At 34.7% G+C, this 26,398-nt stretch overlaps 1 long non-coding RNA gene across 1 annotated transcript; it reads left to right on the top strand.

The window, feature by feature from the left end:
• The first annotated feature begins 1,385 nt into the window (after positions 1-1,385).
• LOC128552265 (uncharacterized) lies at positions 1,386-6,575 on the top strand. Its single transcript, XR_008369026.1, has 3 exons — positions 1,386-1,590; positions 2,113-2,209; positions 2,742-6,575. It is a non-coding gene; the product is annotated as an uncharacterized LOC128552265 (long non-coding RNA).
• The last annotated feature ends 19,823 nt before the right edge of the window (positions 6,576-26,398 follow it).

The raw sequence follows: 26,398 nt of genomic DNA, 5'->3' as shown, positions 1-26,398 counted from the left end.
GACAGAAGTATCTTATATAAAGTTACTCTTATACTGGTATAATAGCATGTTATCCAATACCATTTGTAACAGTCAAGTTGAAGCACAGCTAACTCAATGTCGCGTCGCATCCAAACGATAAATTTAAATAATATTTGTATAGGTGAATATCAGATTGTTAAAAACATTGAACAAAATGTCTTTTTGTTAAAATACGATAGAAGATTGTACATTTAGAACTGTCTCTGCATACTATTTAAATGTCAGAAGCCTGTCGTTCTACCTGTTTAGTTTCCACCAGTCGTGTCCTGAATATCGTTCCGGTTTTCAACGAGTTTGTTTCGGCCTACGAATAGGAATTTCATCACGGCTGCTGCCAAGGTCCCGCTGAACGGTTGAAAATCCATGGCTTTCTTCTCCATGATCTGAGTCGTGAGAAAGATCAACATCAGGTAAGTATTCTGATGTTTCAAATGGAACTGGTAAAGACATGAATAGAAGCAACATGTTTCTATGAAGAAGCTTCAACTTTGCTCTAGATTACACCTTCTGCTTCCACTTCAAAAACAGGGACGTCAGGATTTGGTTGTATATAACACAGCCTGCATAGCTCAGTGCGTCGGACTACGAAGCGAGAGATCGCGCGTTCGAATCTCAGTCGGAGAAAATATTTTGTTGTCTTTTTTGTACTAAATATATACAGAAGTATATTTTCTGTATTAATTATTTAAAAAATAACTTTTATATTTTTCTATGAAGATATTTGATATTTTCATAGGGTTATATTTGACATATTGTAAGGATCCCAGGAGTTTTATTTTACAATTCATCCACACACATATCTGTACACTAAAGAAAACACATAAAACACACAATATTTAAAATTCAAAAATAAACAATCATCAAAGTTGTGATATTTACACTTGATACATATATACAAGGTTTTCACGTATACATTTCATACTCGAACCACAACATTGAAACTGAAAATCCTGAAAGTGAATGAAATGTTGAAAGGGTTTTGAAATGAAACAGACTTCAGTTGAATACTTGAAAACAGCTGTTTTGAAGTAAAATGAAAGGAATTGTAAACTGAAAAGTTGAAAGAAATATTTGATAAAGTGAATTGATCAAAGTGAGCATATAAGTGTTGCTGTATGAAGTTCTGAGAAAACTTTGATATGTCACTTTGAAAAAGGAACAAAGGTGAAATATCAAATAGTGGAGATACCGGAGTCTATATAGATATATGTGACGCACCATGACATTTTGGGTCCAAATTCGGCGTTACGTCATTTAAGAAAACATCGATTAAAGTTACGTCACAAAAAAATGGTGGACGTTACCACGTGTTCGCGGCAATTAATGCTTTTCTTGTTTTCAATAATACTCTACCTTGCCACAAGAAAAAAATGAAGTGACATTTATAAACATTTCCGTGTTTTGCAATTCCGTTTCTTTAAAAAATTTAAATGATTGATAATTTATCGCCCTTTGAATCGACACACCATTTGTAAACATCGAAGGTCGCGGAGAAAATGAAACTACCAAAACCAATTGTTTGATGATTTATTTCGATTGTATACAGAATGACAGTTTGTGAATCTCAAGGTAAGTAAGTATTTAAGCGATATGTAGTGTTAAAAATATTATTTGAGTTCATATCGACAGTTTTGTCCGATATCTTTTCCAAAAGAAGCCCGGATTTGACACTAATGACAGATTCGAGGTAGATTTAGCGCAGTTCACATTTTATTTACAAGTGTCAATATATTGTAGACTATATTTTATTTACTAAATCTGCCATGAATTTAACTTTTTTTTTAAATCGGTTTTGACTGTTATTCAGTAGAATCTGTATGCAAGACAATTACAAGAAGTATTCAGTAGAATCAGTATAAATGCAAGACAATTACATGAAGACCTTTTGACTCTGGTGCCAGACAAAATTACAAAAGCCGCTTAGTAAAATAAATAAACTTTAGATACATTTTGTTTTGAAAGCCTTGCAGGAATTCAAACCTATTACTCTTTTTATAGCAGTCTTTGTGCTAAATATGTACTGAGCTAACTGCCCAGGGCATTTTTATCTCACATTTCAGCCTTTTTCAGTATTCTTTTTTCATTTTACAGATCAACCACTGGGGATTGTTTGGCTTGATGCAATGACCTTAAACAGTGAAATGATTTTCCAGGAAGGTCTATACACAACAAGCTGGATTTTATGGGGGTTTGTAAATTTCTTCATACATTTTTACAGTTACAATACTGCTATTCTAAGAAAGATAAAGACATTAAAGTAGCATAAACATAAATGATCTATTTCATTCATAACATTTTAAGAGAAATGATTTTGATTATAGACCCATTCAACAAATATGTGTAATATATTAAGAAGTGAATAAGTAATGACATACAATAATTGAATATATCATGTATGTATTTTTTCATATTTTCAAAATTATTTTTACAGTATTTGTGTTTACATTAAGTTTGATTGCATGAATTGTATGTCTAGTCTGTAGGAATCTTAGCTAGTTTATGTATTCCTGAAAAGCTGCTTTTTCTGCATGAATACTGTAAGATTCTTGGATGAGTTTATACTTGTTAAAAGCTGACTGATCAAATCTGCTTTCAGTCAGCTTTTAACAAAAAGACTCTCTTTTAAAGCTTAAAAAGATGCTTTACAGTCTTATATTCTGTAACCTTATACTAATCTTATTAAAATGAAGTTCTAATGTTGATGAATTTTTGTTTTGCAGTGATGAAAGAACTATGAATATGCAAATGGGAATGAAACAGAAGGACTTAATATGTTCTACTGATCATCCAGCTGAAATCATGCCTGTGGAATAGAGTACATGTCACATATACTGATATGAGCAAATAACACCATATTGTACAAATAATGTCATGTTTCCTGCCCTCATGACCAGAAAAAGTTAAAAATTCTAGTTCAAATTACAAATGTGTTTCAAGAAAAAGTAAAACTTAGTCAACTATGAGAAATATTGGGTAAAAGTAGTGTTTTAATGTCATGACAGCTGTGAAGTTGTTTGAGAAGCACTATCCTAATTGTTCTAACAATACAGAATTTAACTTATAAATTTTCCAAAACTGCATGCATGAAATACTAAAACATGTCTGTTGAATGAATCCTAGTTGTTTCAAAACTACAACATGTGTGACATTAAAGCACAACCTTTGTAGGAAACATTTTTACAATAAAAACTGCCTTGCCAGTGTGAGTGTAGGAAGGATTTTTCCAGAAATGGCAGAAAACTACTAATATAGCAGAAAATATTTGTTACTGGCTGAATATAATATATTTTATTTCAAGACTTAATCATGTTAATCCATGGTTATAATTGTGTTAAAAGATATTTTTACATGACATGACCTTTGCAGAAATAGCTATTTTTTTTGCAAAACATTATGAGTTGCCATGGTAACACAAATTTGACTTAAATTTAGATTTGTTTGATTATGTAAATAGCATGTGTCTTGTTTATATTCTGCTAATCAGACTATGTTCTGCAAGAAAATATCTTTTGTGTGTAACCATCAACAAAACATGTCATAACACAAATCTGCCATAAAATGGCAGAGCTGTAATGCAGGTAGGCATATCAGGAAAATATGTAGTTCTGAAAGACAAGTTATATTACATAAAATGATGTTTGTTTTTTATAAATGATCATAATTGACCATTTGTGGTGTAAAACAAATGTATACTGAACAGATGCTAAATGAATGTTCTGATTCTTTCTGGAAAATTTACAAAAAACTACTATTTTAAGAAAATAGTGTATTGTTGCCATGGTAACATTAATTTTACTTTTAAATTATTTTGGATATCATCATATGTAAACAACATCTTTCTTGTTTATATGTTATATATGTTAAGCTGTATTATGTTAGTGAATATATTTTAATATGTTATAATTGCATCAACAAAGCACTATGTTATTACACAAGCCTGCCTTAAAATGGCAATAGTTGTAACTGAGAGAGGTGTATCTGAAAATTATGCATTTCTCAAACCATATTACATTAATTTTCACGGACTGATGTCTACTCTCTTACTTTTAAATAAGAAAACAGACAGCTTTTGATGTAAATATATGGAAAAACACTTCCAATATTCAATTTATTACAAAGAAATTGCCAAAAATGTTAGTATTTTTGTAAGAAAATACCACATTGTTGCCATGGTAATGATTCACTGATAAGTATATCTAAGTCTTTTGAAATTTTAGCAAACTCACAGTTGATAATAACAGTCTAATAATTATATCTTCTTGCCTGATTTTCTTTCTTACTGTTTTTAAATAGATAAGGTGTCTATAATAATAAGATCAATGTCCTAGTTTTTGGGATGTTGTCTAATTTGATATCAAATAAATTCTGTATCTTGTTCAAAAGAAGGTCATAAAACAGTTGCCTGTAAACTGTTAGCACACTAGAAAAAGTTAATTGTGTATTTATTTCACATTCTATGTAATTTATTGGTAGATTCATCAAGAGACTGTTAAAAAAGAGGTTAAACAACAGTGTTGCTATAGAAACGATTTTTAGAACATAAATATTTTTGTACTACATGAAAGAAAGAGACAAAAAGAAATACATTCCATTAATTGCATGTTGCTTTTGTTATTTTATCATGTATTTTATCTTGATATTGTTTAAATATGGTGTCATAATTAAGATATACTGCCTCAATTTTGATACAGTTAGACAAAAACATGGTGTCCGAAAAGTGGTAATATCTCCATGACAACGACTGATTTTTGTTGTCAAATTGAAGATTTTTACTCAGGACGGGTCAGTCTGTCAGATTAGCCCAAAACCCAATTTTTGACCAAAATTGCATTTGGACCCAAAATCTCATGCTCTGTCACATATGTTGAAAACATAATATGAAGAATAGGCTGAAAATTGATAAGTCAGTAAAGGAGTTAGACACTTAGTGGTACAATAAAACATTTGAATATAGTTCCGGGTAGTATATGAACAAGTTTTGACCAGAATATTGTGTGAAGTGATGAAAGTACAGTGATTGTGATGTGATATTTTGCATAATCAGTCGCAACTAAAGTGAACACAAACAAGCGTAATAAAGAAAACGTGTATAACAGTATAGTGATCGGTTGGTTTGGTTAAATTTAAAGTGACTTTGTGAAAGGTTGTTATGAACTTAGAATATATAAGAGATGGCTGAATATATTTCACCGTATGATTTACGCAGACTTACTTTAAAAAGAAGAAGGAAACAAGCACTTCTAGAAGAAGCCATTGAAAAGGAGGAAGAAGTAAAGGAAAGAGAGAGAATGCTTAAACAAGAGATGTTGAAAAATCCACATATGCAAAGAGAATTGTTAATACAACGAAGGAGAGACTTGCAAGTCGACAGAGAAGATAAAGAGGATATGAACACAAATGATATAGAAAGTATATATGCGTATTGGAACGAACACGATTTACCCTTGGATGAATAAGTAACTCTAGATGAGTTAGGATTTGAAGAGGAAGAAGCACTTTGTAACTCAACATACGAAGAAGCAAGTATTGCGAACAGTCTTTCAGGTGTAGAAATCTCACAGAAAGAAATCAATTTGTCAGGCGAAATTGAAAGACTTAATATAATGTTAGAGTCCTTCAGACATGAGGATTGTTTTGTAAATGATAATGATAAACATACCGATTCAAGAGACTTTACTGTACACAAAGAAAGATCTACCAATGAAAACGGAGATACTTTCATAGTATACCCTGAACAAAACCATTATCAGTATACCGAAGCTGAAACAAACATACATGTTGAAAAAGATCAAGTATCGAATGAAACTGTATCAAACAGCATAAGCCATAGAATGACTCAAAAACCAGAAAATCCTGTAATAGATAGAGATATTGTAAACGACAATGTACAGACAGGATACAGTAGAAAACAACAGAGGATAGAATAGAAGAAGATATTGCGAATCTAGAAGAAGAAATAGCGATAGAAATGTCCGCAAAGAGACAAGATATAGAAATAAATCAATACTCGAAAGCAACAAAAGTGAATTACACACAGGCTGAACTGTTGGAGAGATGGAAAGAGTTAGGAAAAGAATTAAAGGAAGTAAATAGTAGACAGTTGACAAGAGGAGAAGAGAATAAAGGAAGAGGACATGTTGAAAGGTTTCAGACAGAAATAAAGACTGATATAACTACAAACGTACGTTCACAGCTATCGAGTCATAAAACATAAACAAAGAGTAGATGAGAGTGTTTTCAAACGAGTAAAAGAAATAGATAGAGACTTGTTAGAGAAACAGAACAGCGGGACAAAACATAGTGTTAGAGTAAAAACAGAACCGAACAAATTAGAGGAGTTACAGAAACAAAAAGACGAAATAGATAGACAGTTAAGGGAAGAAACGTTAGAAAGAGATAGAATCTTATTGAAGGGAAAAACGGAATGGGAAGAGAAAATACGACAAGTATTGAAGAACTATAAAGAAAAGAAAGAGAGAGAACAGATAGAACAGGAGAAGAAGAGAGAAAGACAGAGACAAGAAGAAAGAGAAATTATGGCTCGTATTGAAAGACCAAAATAAGAAGAAAGATAAAAATAGGGGAGAAAAATGAAAAGGGAGAAGAATTACAAAAAAAGGGATTTAAACAATTAGAAGATCAGCGATGAAGGAAAGTTTGAAAGCACGGAACAAAAAGAAGGGGTAATACAAAAAAAAATACATGAAAAAGAAGAGAAAAAGAAAAAAGATTCCAAGAAAAAAACAAAAGTTTCGAAAAAGCAAAATTTGAGAAATTTTTCTCGGAAAACCAAAAACCTTACTATCATTTGAAGGCAATCAGTTCGGGGAATGGAATTGGGAAGAAATTTTGTTTTTTGAAATTGGGTTTAAAAACCCAGATTACCTGAAAGCCCTTTTTAGTTTGGAAATTTTCCCCCCAAAGGAAAAAAAAACAAAAAGGGGTTTACTTCCTTTAAAAAAGCCTGGTGCTTTTGCAAGAGAAATTCTAAGCAAAATAGAATCCGTATCTGGAAATGTAAAAAGTGGAGATTCCCTTATTCATTTTTTCTTTCAGCAGAACAGTCCTTTAAAATAAACTGGAACAGATTGGGGAACAGAATTGAAACAGTTTCTGCAAGTCATAAATAAAGGAGAAGTTGATGAACCCAAAGAAAAGAGGGCAAACAAAAGAAATTTTTGGAGGGGATATTTTCAGAAAGACAAAGAATGCGACAAGATGACTTAAGAGTCTAGCGATTCTTTCGAAAAAATTTAAAGGGGAAAAGGCAAGATTGGAGGGAAAAAGAAATAGATACAGAGAAAAAAATAGGGAAGAAGCAAGTCCAAGTGAAATAACAGACGATAGAACAACACAGCTGAAATATACCAACCAATAAGGGGCTTCAAAAAAAAGACCAAAAATTTGACCTTCTACTTTTAGAAAATGAAAGCCTTTGGGAAAGGGGAAATAAATGATTGAAAAAAAACGTTTAACATTCAGAGGACGCTGAGAAAAGATACAATAGGGTTACTCGCATTTTAAAAAGTTTAACCAAAATTCAGAGGAAAGGGGGTTTTAGAACACGGTAAGAGGTAGAGGGTATTTGAAGTCCATCTCGTCAAAATATAAATAAAACCAAAATTCAACCAAAAGTGAAAAGAATCCCGAAAAAAAACGAACAAAAAAAAAAAAAACCCAAAAAGAAAGACAAAAACCGGGTAAAAAAAGGGGAAACATTTAAACGAGTAGATTTTCTCGTCGCCAAAGGGGAGAAAAGGAGACTTTTATGAACAAAGCCCTAAGAATGATTTATCTGAAAGAATAGTGGGTAATGAAAACGAAATAGAAGTTGAAGGGAAAAAGAACAAATTGGACTTTTTGAAAACCGGGGTCAATGGGTTTTTTAAAAATGCAGTAAAATATTTACAAACAGTTTGACCCTCTACCTCAACATGCCCATAACAAACCCTTTTATTTAGAAATAAACCCGCAGCGAGAGAAACTTTCCCCACAGAGGAAAATTTTGAATAGATATTAAGGATAACATGGGGGTAAAAGCCTATTTCCCTAACTTGTAAATAGATGGAAAAAATTTAAATGAAAATTTGGGCCCCTTTAAAAAACTTTAAAATTAAAACTTTTCACCGAAATTTTCCAAAATTTTTTCCTTTTTTTTTTTGTTTTGGGGTTTGGGGGGGGGGGGGTAGGAGAGAAGAGATAATTGGTATTTAATTTAAAAATTGAAGCCTACGGGGAAAAATATAAATTTTTTTGATTAAAGAAATCTGAACCTTTAGTTTTTAAACATTTTGGGGGTAAAAGCTGCCTTTTTAAGATTCTGATACAAATATCAAAAAGAAATCTAAAATTCTCCATAGGGAAAAGGAGAAAATCATTTTTTTCTAGTTTTCAGGGGAGATAACTCATGAAAAATAAACACAATTATCAGGGGAGGTAATCTAAAGGATTTTTTTGAGAACTTCTGTCACTATATAACTTGTTAATATGCACCTTATTTCTATCGTTTGACATTTTTAAAGCTTACATTATCAAGTTGTATGTACGCTTTTGGTGAAATTTAGGCCAATTACACCATGTTATCCTTAAAATACCATGCCTAACAGACACTGCATTTTATGTTCCCGCTTTAGTAGTGTCTATGACTGATTACAACAGAAAAGTTCCATTAGTAATTGGCACAAATGTTATTAGACAAGCCAGATTAGAACTTAAAGATGAAAGTGATATATCAGAAGCATGGAACAATGCATTTACTTCAATTTATACAACTAGAGCAGTAGAACTACAAAATCAGTCACTTTACAACCATAAGAATCGACTGTAGTGTCAGGTTATGTGAGAAATATGAGATCATGTGAAGCAGTTGTTACAGAACCATCAGACAATGGATATTTTAGTAAAGTCAATGTATGCCCCAGAGTCGTCAAGCTGAACAAACAAGGAAAAACATCAAGGGTTCCTGTTGAAATATTTAATATGTCAGCTAAAGTTATAACCATTCCAGAGAAAGCTAATGTCTGTGAACTACACGAAGTTGATGCTCTCAGGTCAGCTCCCATCAGCCATCCGTCAAATCTCAAGTCCACCAGCAAGTAGCATCTGAAAAAGAAAACATGAAACATGTTAAACAAGTAGATGGAATAAAGTTAGAGGGATCAAAATTATCAGAAGATCTGATAAAAATGTAGGTATATTTTTAAGTAAATGGGATCATATATTCTCGAAAAGCGTCACTGATTTAGGCTCCTGTAATCTGTCAAAACATTAAATAAAACTTGAAACGGAAAAAACATTTAAAGAACCCCATCGTCGCATACCATCGTCATTGTTTCAAGAAGTCCGAGAACATTTGAAAGAAATGCTCGAAGCTGGAGCCATCCGTAATAGTGAAAGTTCATATTCATCAAATATAGTCGTAGTCTGCAAGAAAGACAGCACAATTCGCTTCTGCCTATATTACAGCAAGCTCAATAGTTTGACAATGAAAGATACTTACGGCATTCCTCGCGTTGAAGACACACTCCATCTATTGTCAGGCGCAAACTTTTTCACAAAATTGGATCTTAGAAGTGGATACTGGCAGATAGAAATAAGTGAAAAGGACAAACGCAAAACTGCATTTCAAGTTGGTACACTTGGCTTTTACGAATTTAACCGGATGCCTTTTGGACTCAGCAACGAACCAGCGACTTTCCAGCGTGTGATGGATCGTTGCATGGGTGAAATGAATCTTCTAGAAGTCTAGAAGTACACAACCTGAAGTTAAAGGCATCAAAATGTGATTTTTTTCAATCAAAAGTCACATATTTAGGTCATGTTGTGTCTGAAAACGGAATTTAGACTGATCCTGAATTGATAACTGCTGTCAAGTCGTGGCCAATACCATCATCAGTCAAAGTTGTTAGGGCCTTCCTTTGTTTTACTGGCTGTTACCGTCGATTCATCAAGAACTATGCCAACAAAGCAAGACCTCTTAACGATCTTCTAGTCAGATCTTCTACCACCAAAAAGAGCAAGAAGCAGACAAAAAGCCATAAAGTGAAGAAAACACCGTTTGTTTGGGGCCAACACAACAACAAGCATTCGACAATCTTATTGACGCAATAACACATCCACCTATACTAGCATATGCTGACTACAGTAAGCCGTTCAAGCTTCACACGGACGCTTCTGGAACTGGTCTTGGAGCAGTCTTTTACCAAGAACAAGATGGATACGATCGCGTTATAGCTTATGCTAGTAGAAGCTTAAAACCATCGGAACGTTACTATCCAGCTCATAAACTGGAATATTTGGCACTTAAATGGGCAGTTGTGGACAAATTCCATGACTATTTATATGGTTCTACTTTCGACGTGTTAACTGACAATAACCCATTGGTGTATGTCTTCTCCAGTGCTAAACTTGATGCCACCGGACATAGATGGATGCAGAATTAGCAAACTATAAATGCCAAATTCGTTATAGAAGCGGAAAACTAAATGCAGATGCTGATGGCCTATCACGACAATACATTTACATTGAAGGAGATGAACAGGTTCTTGTATTTCTTGGCATCCTCAAAACCGTTTCATCAACTACCGAAACATCTACTGACGAATCACCAGTGGTTTACAGTTTAGTGGTCCAAGATCCATCTTCATCAACCAGAATTGAACTATCCCAATGTGAAAATATTCCTCCTGTATTTTTTGGAGGTACTGCTTTGACACAACAATATTGGATCAAAGCTCAATCAAAAGAGGATGATTTGTTGTCGGCCATTAAATTCTGCCAAAGCGACAAGTCTCAGAGTGCAGACAAAAGTGAGCTGAGAAGATATTATCCCGTGCGTCACAAACTGCGTCATGAAAGATGATGTTTTAGGTTTTATTCCATAAAGAGATTGTAAATGGTTATGAATGCAATCAACTTGTAGTACCTGAACTTGCACGTCACATCATCTTCCAGGCTTACCATGACGATCTAGGCCATCAAGGTCGTGACCGCACTTTATCCTTGACAAAACAGCGATTCTTTTAGCCAGGCATGGGTGAATACATAAGGAACAGTAAACAGCATTGTGGGCTATGTATAAGGAGAAAGACTTTACCTACCAAAGCCGCAGAAATGGTTCCAATCACATCTTCAAGTCCCGTGGAACTAGTGTGCATAGATTACCTCTCCCTAGAAAAATCAAAAGATGGCTATGCGAATATTTTTGTCACAGGGTGAGAAAAATGTGCAGCCAGACCGAGACACGAACCCGGGGCCTCGGAATACCGTTCCGATGCTCTACCGTCTGACCTATACATTTTCTCCCCGTTTAATATTCAGGTCATATACCGTGACATACTCCCCCGCTATATGAAATTCGTCCTCGAATTTCTAATGGGATAGAGAACAAGGTAAATATGATCTCGGAGTATATTCAGTCACGGTCCTATGGTTGACGCCAAATGTCACAGGGTGAGAAACATGTGCATCCAGACCGAGACTCGAACCCGGGGCCTCGGAATACCGTTCCGATGCTCTACCGTCTGAGCTACCTGGCCACCTACACATTTTCTCCCCGTTTTAATATTCAAGTCCTATACCGTGACATTCGTATCAAAGGCAAACTTCTCGAAGAAACAGCAAACAAGGATATATATAATATCTTTGTTTCTTCAAAACTTACAAAATCATATATACATAAATACTGGGAAGATATTCTGTCCTGTGAAATTAACTGAAATTCATTTTACTATATTTTGAACAAATGTAATGTTGACAACAAAATAAAACAATTCAAATATAAAGCCACAGAATACTCGCAACTAATTCACCTTGTTTAAATCGAACATTGAAAGTAATCCTTGTTGCAAGTTTTGCAACGAATTCGAAGACTATGACCATTTTTTCCTCAGTTGCAAATACTTAGATTCATTCTGGTCTAAAATTGACACAACTTTTAGAAAATGTGGAATAAATAAATCTTTTAAAAATTTAAAAAGCGTAATAATTGGTTATAAAATAGAACTTAATGAGTATAATGACATTAATCTACAATTAAACACAATTTCATACTGTATATATAAATCATATGTTTGAGGGGAAGAAGAATGAAACATCTGAACATGTGGAACATCTTATATACCGATATTTTAATACTTACCAAGTTTCTCGAAAATAAAAATGTATAAGCATACGTTCCTAAAATACATGTACTGTTAGACATTTCTGACATAAAAAGAAACAACTTAAGTAGAAGAATTATGAATATAGCTTTTTGTTGTTGTTTTTTCTTTAAAAAGTATGAACTGTAATTTGTAATGCTTCATTTGTGTTTTGATGTATATTGTTAAAAACATGCATGTTTAAATGTAAGAATGTCAATAAACGGGCTGTCGTTTAAGCAGTTCCAAAACAAAAATTCATTGGCCGATAACTTTGCTGACTTTCCATGGCAAAAATCTCAAAAATACGTCAATCTCTACGCGAATACCAAAACTTCAACCTCAAGTAAGGGATTTACACAATTTAGATAACTTTACTGAATTGACTCAAGATGAAGGAAAAAACGTACTAGTTAACTAAAATCTCCGTCTTCAGAGCTAGATATTTTGCCAAAGTATATTCTGGAATCCTATGTAGACGAACGTCACCCTAGTATCACTAATTACAGCAAGGTGTTTTTCATGTGAAATACAAACAAACTGTTAAGGGGGTTTGCGGGTGTCCGACCACAGTTGATGGTTCAGAATGCCTTATGAGGGCCCCGTGCTAAGTTTGAGGTAACCTCGTGGGTTTAATCTCACCAAATTCTTTAACGTGTATTTTAAGAATATATATCCCTATATGTATGCATACCGCTGACACGTTCTTATATATTGTAATTTAGATATTTGCAGTATTTGCGTTGTCAATTAATTTCGTATTTTTTTGTCAATTACTGACGTATTTTTCCATACTATGAGCAGTTGTATCGTTTTATAATTGATACACTGGTATAGGATTGGAAGATTTTACTAAGAAAACAATATCCTGATGAAAAAGCGCTTTCGACCCGAAGGTCTTCTTCGGTTGCTATAAAATCTAAATCCTACGTTAGTAGAATCTTCTGAATCTGTATTCTTTTATCATTTATAATTCATAATGGATTCACGTAAGATTTTATTAAAGCCTACTATTGTGTTAATGCTCTGTCAGGGTACGTTCCTGAATTTCCAGGTGAAACCTGGTGTAAATGAGCTTCGCTATGTACGAGGTAGGTTCTCGTTATTTTGTATAGCGTGTAAAAATAAAATAGTAGTAAAGGCTTTTTAGTATTGTTAGTAAGATCTAACAAACAATAGATTTACTATCTAAGGTAGGCTTTAAAGAATAGTATTAGCCAAAATGATTTAGCTAGTACACAGTCTACATTAAAATATAGAACTGCCTTTGCTAAAACAAGCAGGTCTTGAACTACAGCTTTCCAACTATAGCGCTGTGAGTAACTTTGCCTAAGAACCAGTCTGCATATTGGAAATATCACTCCTGTGAATCAGCGCTATTTCGGTAAGTTAATGATCTTCTAAGTGGTAAGGAGAAATAGGAAGTAACGGTCCTTATTGCAATTGACTTAAGTGTGGCATTTGATACTGCCGACCACGACATTCTGCTAAATGTCCTAAAAGCACAGTATTGTGTCTGTAAAACAGCTCTTCAATTGGTAGACACCTACTTACGGTCTCGTACTTATAACGTTAATATCAACAATGTATATTAATCAGGCCGCCAGCTTGAATATAGTGTGCCCCAAAGCAGTTGCCTTGGTCCACGGCTCTTTCTCACCTATGCTCGAACTCTTTTTGATCTCATTCATAAATCCATATCAGTCTACGGTTTTGCTGATGGTCATATAGCAAATAAAAGCTTTCGTCCCATATCTGCTTCCGTAGAATCACAAGCGGTGGAACGGTGCGCAGTTACAATCAATGATCTTGATGAATAGAAACAAACTTAAAATGACTTTTTCAAAAACTGAATTTATCTTGTTTGGTAGCAGGTGTGAAATGAACGAATTCGATTACTGTAAAAGTCTCACATTTTGCGGGTCTTTTTTTTTTTCGAGAATTTCCGATTTCCGAATTTTTACATATATATAATTCTTAAACATATTAAGACAGCAATTTTAGCCAGACAGATCAATTCTCGAGACGGTTCATTCGCAAAATTTCACGAAAATAAAAACCTCGCGAAAAAATAGACTTTTACAGTAACATAGCTAGTGATGATATCAAACGTGAAAGTACAATTAGATATCTTGATCAAACCTTGAACTTTGAAGGTCATGTTAATTGCAAATGTCATACAGTCATGTTGAAATACCTACGAATTAAGAACATCCGAAAATATTTAACCAAAACAGGCACTGAAATTATGTGCAAAATTTGTCCTTAACAGTAGGAAATTTGACAGTTCCAAACGAGTATGTATGACTTACTTTGTTTGCCGGTGATAGCAAGGATTGAGGTTAAGGTACTTGCTTTTATGTTAGCTGTCACATTGGCAGAGCACCTACATATTTAACAGAACTGCTTACAGAATTTTTTTTGAGATCGTCAGAAAATTCTGAATGTCGTTATGTTGTTCCATACAAGTGCAAAACATTTAATGACAGAAGTGAATTACCATTAATAGCATTACGCAAAATTAAATCACTTGATACATTAAATAAATCTAAAGACACTGTATTTCAGAGACTTCATAGCATTGTGTTAAAGTTTTGATGATTGTTTTATATTCGATAACAGCAGAAATCATAATAAAACTAAAGATGCTATATTGTCACCAGAGCTAAATTAAATATGGTCAGAATGTTTAATTCTATAAAATATTTGCCAAAATTGAAACTGGGTCATAGGGTCAAAAACTAGGACACTACGCAAAATTATAGAAAAACCTTGTTAACATTCAAAAAGCAATATTTTCTACCTGAACTATATGAAACAAGGTCAGAATTATCGTCTTTATGAAACCTTGGCCTGTTTTGAAACTGAACAGTTTGGGTTTAAAAGGTAGGTCACTGTTTCAAATAATAGAAACACATCGTTAACTCTCTAGAGGACACTGGTTAAGTTAACTGCCAGTCGTAACACGACTAAAATACTGTTGAAAAACGGCGTAAAACCTAAAACAAAGAAACAAACTGACTCAGACACAGACATATGCCAGTCTGCCCCAAACTCAAACAGATACATTACCAATCTGCCATATACTCAAACAGATACTTGTACCAGTCTGCCTCATACTCAGACTTAAACTAGTCTGCCTCAGACACGGACATATACTAGTCTGCCTCATATTCAAACAGATATATATACCAATCTGCCTCATACTCTAACAGATACCAGTCTGACCCATACACAGACATATACCAGTCTGCCTCATAGTCAAACAGATACATTACCAATCTGCCATATACTCAAACAGATACTTGTACCAGTCTGCCTCATACTCAGACATAAACCAGTCTGCCTCAGAAACGGACATATACCACTCTGCCTCGTACTCAAACAGATACATGTACCAATCTGCCTCATACTCAAACAGATACCAGTCTGACCCATACACAGACATATACCAGTCTGCCTTATACTCAAATAGATACATTACCAATCTGCTACATACTCAGACAGATACATGTACCGGTCTGCCTCATACTCAGACATAAACCAGTCTGCGTCAGACACGGACATGTGCCAGTCTGCCTCATACACAAACAGATACCAGTCTGCCTCATACTCAAACAGATACCAGTCTGCCTTATACTTAAATACCGTATAGCGGGTTATTTCTGCGGGGGTAATATTTCTGCGTTTTTGCGGTCCTTCGGTAGAATCGCAAAAATATTTCCAGCAGAATATTCATCCAACAAAAATTTAAAACGCAAAATCGAGCCAGAAAACATTTTAGAGAATGCTGATGTTGTGAAACTATCTTTCAAGATCAAATGCATTAAACAGTACACTGACAACATTCGCAATTCAAAACGAACTTCAGCCCGGAATACCTGCCTTTCAAGCACCTGAAATTATTTTGAACCACTCACCTGCTTGTAAAATCACTGATGTTTGGAGCTTGTCATGCTACATATCGGAGGTATTTTCAGAAGAGAAAGTATGGCCTCTAGAGGGAGATTCTCTGAAGGAAATCGCAAAACCAATAGAAAAGAAGGAAACACCATACAGTCTCAGAATATTGTTGGGAGATCAGGCTATTCCAAGAATAGTCGTGACCTGAATTACAACAGTGCAGAGCGCCCGGCAGCTGTTGAATTTATTTAAGAATTGCAGATATAACCCAGTTGTATAAGCTCAAATGAGCTTAGTCGCATGTTAGATTTAATGATGTCTCATTGTTGATTGAAATTGTATGTGATTTTTAGCTCACTTGAGCCAAAAGCTGAAGGTGAGCTTTTGTGACCACTCCATGTCAGTCTTCCGACAAAATATCTTCTTCTTCAAAATCACTGGGCAAATTTACCCCAAACTTCACAAGAATGATCCTTGGGTGGCCCCCTTTCAAAATTGCCCAAAGAATTGAAATCAATTTAGAACTTTGGTTGCGATAGCAACCTAAAGGAAAATCTTTAAATACCTTCTTCTAGGAAACTGTCAGCTTGATTTGAAAATAATTTGTAGGAATGATCTTTGGATGACTCTCTACAAAAATTGCCCAAGCCATTCCATTTCGACAAAAGCATGGCCGCCAGGGGGCTGGGCTTATTTTTCCTATATGTCTCTATAGCAAACTTCAAAAAACTTCTTCAAAACCACTTGGCTGATTTACACCAAACTTCAAAGTAATGTTCTTTCGGTGGCCTTCTTTCAAAATTTCCCGAAGAATTGAAACCCATGCTGAACTTGGTTACCTTGGCAACAGAAAGGAACTTCTTTAAAATTGATCTTCTCAGAAACTATCGGCGAGGTCTCAGGATTATTTTGTAAAATGATCTTTGGGTGACTCTACAAAAATATCCCAAGCAATTCTATTTCGGTAAAAAACATGGCCACCAGGGCGCGGGGCTTATTTTGTCTATATGGCTGTATTGTAAACTTCAAAAACCTTCATCAAAACCACTTGACAGATTTACACCAACCTTCACAGATATGTTCCTTTGGTGGCCCTGCAATTTTCAATAAGCTTTTGAGGTTCATGAAATTTGGTCATAATGTTTGTCTTGATGAAATCTAGGTTAAGTTGAACTATAGGTCATCTGGGGTCAGAAACAAGGACAATCGGTGAAATCAAAGAAAACCTTGTATATGCAGTAGTGGCTACATTTTACACTGGATCTTCCTGAAATTCAATCAGAATGTTTGTCTTGATGAAATCTGTGTCAAGTTCGAATATGAGTCAGCACGGGTCAACAAATAGGTCACCTGGTGAAATCAATATAAAACCTTGTGTATGCGATACGGATTGCATTTTACACTTGTTCCTTTTTTTACATATTTAAAAATTGTAAGCATTGTACTTTCTTACTTGAATATCTTAACTCAACTTTTTTGGTTAAAAACCCCAGGGCGGTTACAGATTAGTTACAGATTTTGCCGATGTCGGCCGGTACAGTAAGCCCAAACCATCCCTTATGCCTGATGTAGATTTTACTCTTCGCATTTTTTCTCCTTGGAAGTACATTATTAAAACTGATCTTAAAGTGCTTTCTACCAAATTCCACTTTTCAAGGATTCTATGAAGTACTGTGGTGTTGCTACACCATTTGAAGGCGCAAGGGTCTATACTCGCACTGCTATGGGTATGCCAGGGCCTGAGGCAGCATAAGAAGAACTCACGTGTCAAGTTCTGGGTGACTGCCTTCAGGATGGCATTGTTGCTAAGTTGGCTGATGACATATATTGTGGTGGTAACAGACCCGATGAGTTGTACACAAATTGGAAACGTGTCCTTGCAGCCCTTCACACGTCCAGTTTGAGATTGTCACCTTCCAAAACTGTTGTCGCTCCTACTTCAACATCGATTCTAGGTTGGACATGGTCAAATGGTATCATCATTGCAATGCCCACCGTATTTCTGTACTGTCCTCTTGCCACCTCCTACAACAGTACGTGGCCTGAGGTCATGCATAGGTGCTTACAAAGTGCTTGCAAGAGTTATACCTAATTGCTCCTCTATACTTGTCCCACTTGACGATACAATTGCAGGCCGGCCTTCACAGGAAAAGCTTGAGTGGACTGATGACTTAAATGTACAGTTTGCGACCGCTCAAAAACATATAATGACGCATAAGGCTATCATACTTCCTAGGGCTTCAGACCAATGAGGTTACGGATGGATCTGTTGTCAGACGTGGCATAGGGGTAACTCTTTATGTGACAAGAAACGACAACTTTCTCACTAGCCGGCTTCTTTAGCGCTAAGTTAAGAAAGCACTAAGTTACGTGGCTCCCTTGCGAAATTGAAGCGCTTGCAATTGCCGCTGCAATAAAACATTTCAGTCTATATATTGTTCAGTCTAAACATAGGTCATGTATTTTGACAGATAGCAAGCCATGCGTACAGGCTGTTGAGAAACTCTTCCGTGGAGAGTTTTCTGCCAACCCTAGATTGACATCGTTTTTGTCATTAGGTAGCCGGTACAGTCTTAACATTAGGCATTTAGCAGGATCCGCAAACATACCATCAGACTTCGCAGGACGCAATACCCCAGACTGCAGAAAACCGCACTGTCAGATCTGCTCTTTTATAATTGAAACAGAAGATTATGTTGTCAGATCGGTTCAGGTGAATGACATTTTGAATAATTTGTCCAATTTACCGTTAACTACGCTTTCTGCATGGTCAGATATCCAGTCTGAATGCCCGGATCTTCGCAGGACTCATGCTCATCCTAAATAAGGCACTCGTCCTTCGAAATAACTGACTAATATTAAAGACGTTAAACGTTATCTTAATTTGGTCTCAATCGCAAAGGATAATCTGTTGGTGGTACCGAAAAATGATCCGCTTACACCATACACCTTACACCGTAGTTGTACCGCGCTCAGTCATTGATGGACTTGTGACAGCACTTCATCTAAATCTTAATCATCCAACCAAGCATCAAATGCAACTTGTAATGAAAAGGCACTTTTATGCTCTGGACATGAATAAAGTCATTTATCGCGTCTGTGAATCGTGTCATACCTGTGCATCATTGCAGAAGTATCCAGCTACCCTGAATGAACAGTCAACGACACCTCCACCAGAAGTTGTTGGAATTTCTTTCGCGGCTAATGTTTTTAAACGGAACAACTGATACTTGTGCTTCGTGAAACTGCGAGCTCTTATACCGCAGCTTGTATAATGGAAAATGAAAACCATGATACACTCCGAAATGCTTTGTTGAAACTAATCCTCGGGTTACATCCACTTGAGGGTCCATATGCTGTTATCCGATATGACGCAGCTCCAGTGTTTGTAGCTTTGCGAGACGACGAAACACTCAAATCTCTCAGAATTGTGCTTGAAATTGGTTGTGTGAAAAATGCTAATAAGAATCCTGTAGCAGAAAAGGCAATTCTTGAATTTGAAAATGAACTACTCCGTCATGATCCGTCTGGTGGTCCCGTTACAGAATTGGGACTTTCAATTGTTATTGCAAGACTGAATTCGCGCATTAGTAATTGTGGTTTATCATTACGTGAACTGTGGACTCAACGAAACCAGTTTACAAATGAACAGTTACCAATATCTGATAGAGATGTTATTTTAAGTCGGCATGAAAACCGTCTCCATATTCATCCCTACAGTGAAAAATGAAGGGAGATAAGCCTTCGACATGTCAAGAGTTATCAGTGGGCGATATTGTTTACCTTGTTTCTGAGAAAAACAAGCTTAAGGGTCGGGACAGATATCTAATCGTCTCTATTGAAAATCCATGGTGTTACGTTAAGAAATTTTCTGGATCACAGTTAAGAGCAACATCGTATAAAATAAAACTTAGCGAGTGTTACAGAGTTCCAAGTCAGTTTAGTGAGTGTATACCTAATCAAGTAAAATATGAAAGTAATGATGATCTTAATGAACCTGAAGGCACGGTATCACCAATTATTAACATTCCAGACACTCTTTCTTGTCCGGCATATGAACCACAAATGATCCTGTATAAAATGAAAGTGATTTGTTGAATTTGTCTACGGAAATTGTTGATGAGTCTGATCAAATTGTAGTGATTCTAATGTTGAACTCTCTTACCACAGTAATACAAACGAAAGGCCACAAAGGGCTCGAAAACCTCCAAGTTATCTAAATGACTATGAGTTATCTTAATATCACATGACAATATGTATGTAATGTATGCACATTTTCATTAGTTGGTATGAATATTAATCTGCAGTTATTATGCCTTTTGATTTAACAGGTTATTGTTTTTATAATGTTAATTTTGCTTAAAACTAACCATTTACTCAGAAGATGCTTGACCATTTAATTTCATAGGAGACATATATCATTACTTGTACAACTTCGATTTCTGTGTTTGATAAAGTTAAAAGTTGTTATTTATATATTTTGATTCCTTGGTTGTAATATCTCCACTAGTTAGTTCTTTTATTACAGATAATCTAGGTTAATGGTGATTAATACTAAAGATGATACAAGATGATTTAGGTAAATGGTCACTACTAGATCTATTTCTTGTCAGATACTACTTAACTGGGCGGATCTGAATTAAACTTGGCCAGAATCCTAGTTGGCTAAGTTAAAACGGGGTCACTACGTCAAAGACCAAGTTCATATTATTCTTGACATTAAAAATGGTTTCCACTAAAAACGTGGAGAGCCATTTTACCTAGGACTTCATGATTTTAGGGTCAGTGAGTCAAAAGTCAAGATCGCTGTGACCTGGACATTGAAATTGTAACAGTTTTGAATTTAACAGATTTTTGTTAGTGGGAGACAACTCAAATTTAGTATTGATTTATACTGTTCAAGGTTTACCTGTTGAGGACAATAATTACTCCTTGTCTGTTTTTAACTGAAATATGCTGAGTAGACCCTTCTTGTGTTTTTTTTTTCTTTTTTTTTTTTTTGGTTGAATGTGTTTTTAGTCACATGACATTATGAACTGAAAAAGATGGGGAAAATGTTGACCTTTTAGCATTTAGCCAGTTACGTTTATGTAAAGCAGACATGTTATACATTGAAAATGTTTTTACTCAGTAACGCCAGACCTATTTCACATAGGACCTTGAAAATTTACAAGCATGTTAGTCTTAATGTGTAGATTGATTTCAAGTGGTCACTAGGTCAAAGGTCAAGGTCACAGGGACCTTAACATTGAAACATTTTTCCGCGCAATAACAGGAGAATTATTTCACTAGGACCTTTAATCTTCATAGGTTTATTGGTTTTGATGTGTAGATGACCCCTATGGAGTTTAGGGTTACTGGGTCAAGGTCAAGGTCACAGGGACATGAACATTTAAAATTGATTCCGCTCAATTACTAGAGAACCATAGAACCTGTATTCGGATTTTGTGGTTGGCGCCAAGATCCCTCTGAGATCTCTTGTTCGTGTGAAAGTCCAGCTAAAATAGATGTGTTTGTAAAATAAGGTTTGAGGAAATAATAGGTTTTAACTCATAACACCAAACTTTCCCTTGTACTTGTACAAAATGGTAATTTTCCAAATACTACTTTTCTTATTTTGACTTTTTAAGGAAAGCATATTGCATACATAAGTTATTTCCCTTTCACTGCCAAAATATCAACCAACATCAACAATATAAGGGAGATTACTGTCAAGAAAGGAACTATTCCTTATTAGTCCGATTTCTTTATTTCAGAAGCACCAGCCTCAAATATTCATACGGCATTATCGTTCACTTAACACATTAAATGCACAACAACGTAAAATTCACTTTTCAAACTGTTACCCAAACTACACTAAGTACAGTAAAATACGCATAATACCACTTTAATAATTTAAAGAATATTTGTTGCTTCATTATACTAACAACCTTAACTCTTTGCCGAATATCTTTTCACTCCTCACAGACCATTTAATTGCAAAGATGCGTCTAAGAGAACAACCTTTTCGTTCACTGTGTAAATCAACCAAACATATTCACGTAGTAATAGAATTATACTGCATGTCCCAAGTTTGATAATTTTGGCACACCTTTAAAGGCAGTATGTTAGACCAACACAAACCATTATGTTCAGAAGTGTACATGCGCTTGCACAATTGATTATGGTTACTGACTGATACATTTTTTAAGACTCCACGAGAAAGGAAAACTGAGCTTAAGGCATTGATTTTTTCCTGTAGAACAATTTCCCAAATACTATTTATAGAACGACCACTAGCACTTCTAAGGTAATGTTAGTCAATTTTCATTGTTGTCCATTTCGTCTATAAGTTTTAACATATTTGTATACGACTTGCAAGGTCTTCTTCCGCATTTACACTAACAGAGCAGTTTGAGAACTAGTTCACACTAAAGTTTAAAATATTAAATCTTGCAATTTCAAATAGTTTATGGATTATTATTTTGTGATACTTAAGTAATGGTATTATAAGTGGAGAGAGGATGGGAGACGTACGAATTAATAAGACTATAGCTAATGATTGTGTTACAAATTATACATCTATTATATAAAATTTCCAAGCTCTAAAATGATGTTCTAAGTTGTAACTTCTAAGTTCCAAGTTGTTAGTTCTACATTGTAAATTGTAAGTTCTAACTTCTAAGTTCCAAGTTGTGAGCAATCGGTCCTTGTACGGCCCTTACAATGTCCAGTTCCTGAAACTACATACAAAAAAACCCATTTTAATAATCATTTTCAAATAACCATTTTCATACACTGACAGAGTATATTAGAAGCAAGTTTAGGCTTGAATTCACGTTTCACGGCGAGGGATTGGCCATGTCTAACATGGCTCTTGTTTAAATACTGATCTTATACACAAGTGTATCATCCATTAACATATGTAATTACCAGTATGCAAAATGTCATTAAATGTCAGGAAAGAAATACATGTACGTAATTATTTCAGCGTTACATGAGCAAATCGAGGGTAAATGATATGATAATATGAACCGAAATAATACGCCAGAGTACAGCTTATGTACGCCTTATATGTAACGCTTAACACTTAACAGTTTTAGAATAATTTGATTTCAGTCAATAAACAAATTGTTAAAACTGTCCAAAAATATGAACTTGCCGCCAGTTTAACTAACGATCAAACAATTTAACGACTGGCTTACTTTACCGTTCATCTATGATATTAGCTAAATTCATATGAAATACAAACTGTTAGATATATGTTTATAAATATTTATCTAACAAGTGTTGCGCTTGTGATGTATACAAAGCTGAAGCTTCTTCTACATCCGTAGGTCTTACATGGTCCAGAGACAACAGCTGAAACAGTTCTTTTGTTTATGTCTGAATATTGCTGCTTTTGTTTTCCATACAACTCCATGAATATCTCGATATCCTTAACGTTATGACCAAAGTCGTGTTCGCCATATATTTCAGGTACAAAGAACATAACATCTGGCATTCCACATGGATTATCAGAATGCTTCTGAGCTCAAATAATGGACATTCCATGTTGTGCAATCATATCGAGTTCTACTTGGATTAAATCCATGAAGCAATAGATTTATCTCAAACATTCAATGTGAAACCCTGTTTGTTATATCAAGAACATTCGCATCCACCATGTCCTTAAAATACGAAATCCACCAGTGAACACCTTGTCTACGCAATATTCTCCACCTAGGTTCTATGCGCTGGTTAGATACACACTTTTCCCATATATAAAGCTTTTAAGGTTGAATGCGCCTAATTTGAAGTTGTTTGGTTCCGTTTCGAAATTTTGTTTAATGTAAAATTCAGCATATTCCTCATAGAATGCGTATTTTGCATTTTTGATATTTCTGTAACTTTTTTTCTACAAACCTTCAGACACGACCATTGACGTCCATTTTTGACGAACCATGATTTCACGTCCGTCAGACTGTTTTCGTAAATCGTTCTGGTCAGTCAAGTATCGATTTGCTTGTTTCTCATCATATTTTCATTTAAAAATGTCTTTGAAATGGTGTATAATTTATGGAGATTATTTAAACGTTGAAGTCGACATTAAAGTGACGCCAGAGCGACAAATTAGGACGTTTAGTTTTGAATAAAATGTTTGCGTTAATCTTGTCTCACGTAAAACCGAAACGATAGAATTTGGCAAAAAACTAACATGATGATGAAAACTTTATTTTCTGTCAATTGAAGGAATAAAATGATTGGGTCACCGAATTCATTTTCGCGTTAAATTACGTTACGCTACCCCTAACCCCAAATCACAAGATAGCGCAATTGAGTATTTTTTTTCATGTATCTCCTTTTAGGATAAACTCTACTATTTTATTTTTCCTAGTAAAATTAAATCAAAATAGCCTTTAAAACTCTATTATATTAGCGAAATAATTTTTGTGTAGAACTCAGATTTTAATGTTTAGATTATATCTAATATATGAGAGTGCGACAAAATCAACACCCCATTACCCTTTGCGCTGAATTACATTACTCTACACCTACCCCAGATAAAAATGCGTAAATAAATGGATTTTCTGATCCTCGTGATCAAGACAAACTCATTTTTAACCTATTTTAAGTAGAATTTAATCAAAAGAGGCCTTTACAAGTATTAATGATTTCATTCAAGTGAAATGATTTATCTCGCAAGTTAATAATAATACATGGACACTCATGCATCGATGCGCATTACATTGTTAACATTTGCAAAAATAAATAACGAAAAAACGACAGAATCAAGTGAAAATCCTTTATTTGAATTATCTCAACCTTTTTAATTTTAATAAGTACCTTTATAGAATTCAGTCACAGGCCGCTATGTCCGTGACATATTATCTATGCGTAAAAATTGTTACATAAAGAATTTTATGCATTTAATAGCACTGAGTCAAACAAATATAGGCCTACATTATAAATATATGCCATAAATATCTTATTAGTTAATATAGGTGTCTTCTTAATGAAGCAGATTCGAATGACAACAAGTATTCAGAAAATAATACTGGTGTAAACAGAACCTGGCCAACCTCGGCACAGTACGAAAAAAGTAAAACGTAGGTGAAAATGAGAAATATTCATTTTAACATAACACATAACTCGGAAAAAAGTGCTAATACAACTTTTAAAAATTTAGAAAGCCTTTATGTAATTATAACATCATGTTCGAGTAAACATTATTTTATCTAACTTTATTACAAATTTTACGTTTTAGAAATATTTCGATTGTTTGGTGAGTAGTTGGGCACCCGGATTTCGATTAAAGTGCATCCTCTTGAAAAACCGCGGGAAAACAAAGTATATCTGTTATACGGAGGCTGATGCTCTAAAAAGGTTGATTTATTTAGCAACTTGGCTAGATAGAAACACTATCCTTTACAAATATTCGAGATGTGTGTAAAAATGTTATCCTTGTATTCATAGACACGTAATAGAAACATATTCCATACATAATATTGTTTCCTAATATTAGAAACATAGGAGTAGTATAGGGGTCTCTTTGGCGCCACGACTGCGCATGTGTGAGAATGACGTCATGCGCGGCGGCCATATTGAATTCTATTTTTAGAGTGACATCATCTTTCTATTTTAAGAATGACTTCACAATGTTATAAATAGAAACGATCATTATAAATCTATTTTAAGACTGTCAGACTAAAAAGGACTTTATGTTCTATGAATAGAAAATGTCTCCCAGAAGTACTCGAACTCCATATTATCGGCGCAACCATATTATCGGCGTAATCCCTTTTCGCGGAATTTCCCAACGTTTGCGCCCCCTATATGCGAGTACCGTATGCAAATCAGTGACCGGAAGTTCACGCTTGAACAACTAGCAACATTTTTGCAAAAATGTCACGTCTACTGGTAAGTTTATTTATTTTCAGTATCTTTATACTTACAGATCATGTTTTTCCATTGTATCCAAACTTATTATTCCCAAAAATAGCTGTTTTACCCGGAAAAATAATGTAAGCAGTTCAAGTGAAAAAATGTCGTTTGGCATGACGTGACTCTGCTCGATTTTCTTTCTATGGAACGCTGCTACCGTCTTCTTTTCAAGTGTAATACAATTCATGGATAACAGAGAATGATAAATAATGAAAAGCTGTGCATGTTCTTAACAGTAACGCAGTGACTGAAGATTTTTTTAGTCTAACCTTGAGCATTAGTGAAAAATGCAACGCTGCTTACATCCATCACTGATTTTAATTGCACAAGTAGTTCAGTACTTGTAAATTTTCTGTACTATTATTGTACAACTTCCAGAATTTATAAAGTTATTTAAGTCTTGTGAGTTCTTTTTTATTGTATTTCAGAAT

Source organism: Mercenaria mercenaria, unplaced genomic scaffold (assembly GCF_021730395.1).
Source record: "Mercenaria mercenaria strain notata unplaced genomic scaffold, MADL_Memer_1 contig_2218, whole genome shotgun sequence".
In the NCBI taxonomy this organism is placed as follows: Eukaryota; Metazoa; Mollusca; class Bivalvia; order Venerida; family Veneridae; genus Mercenaria; species Mercenaria mercenaria.
This window is presented reverse-complemented; position numbering and strand designations above follow the sequence as displayed.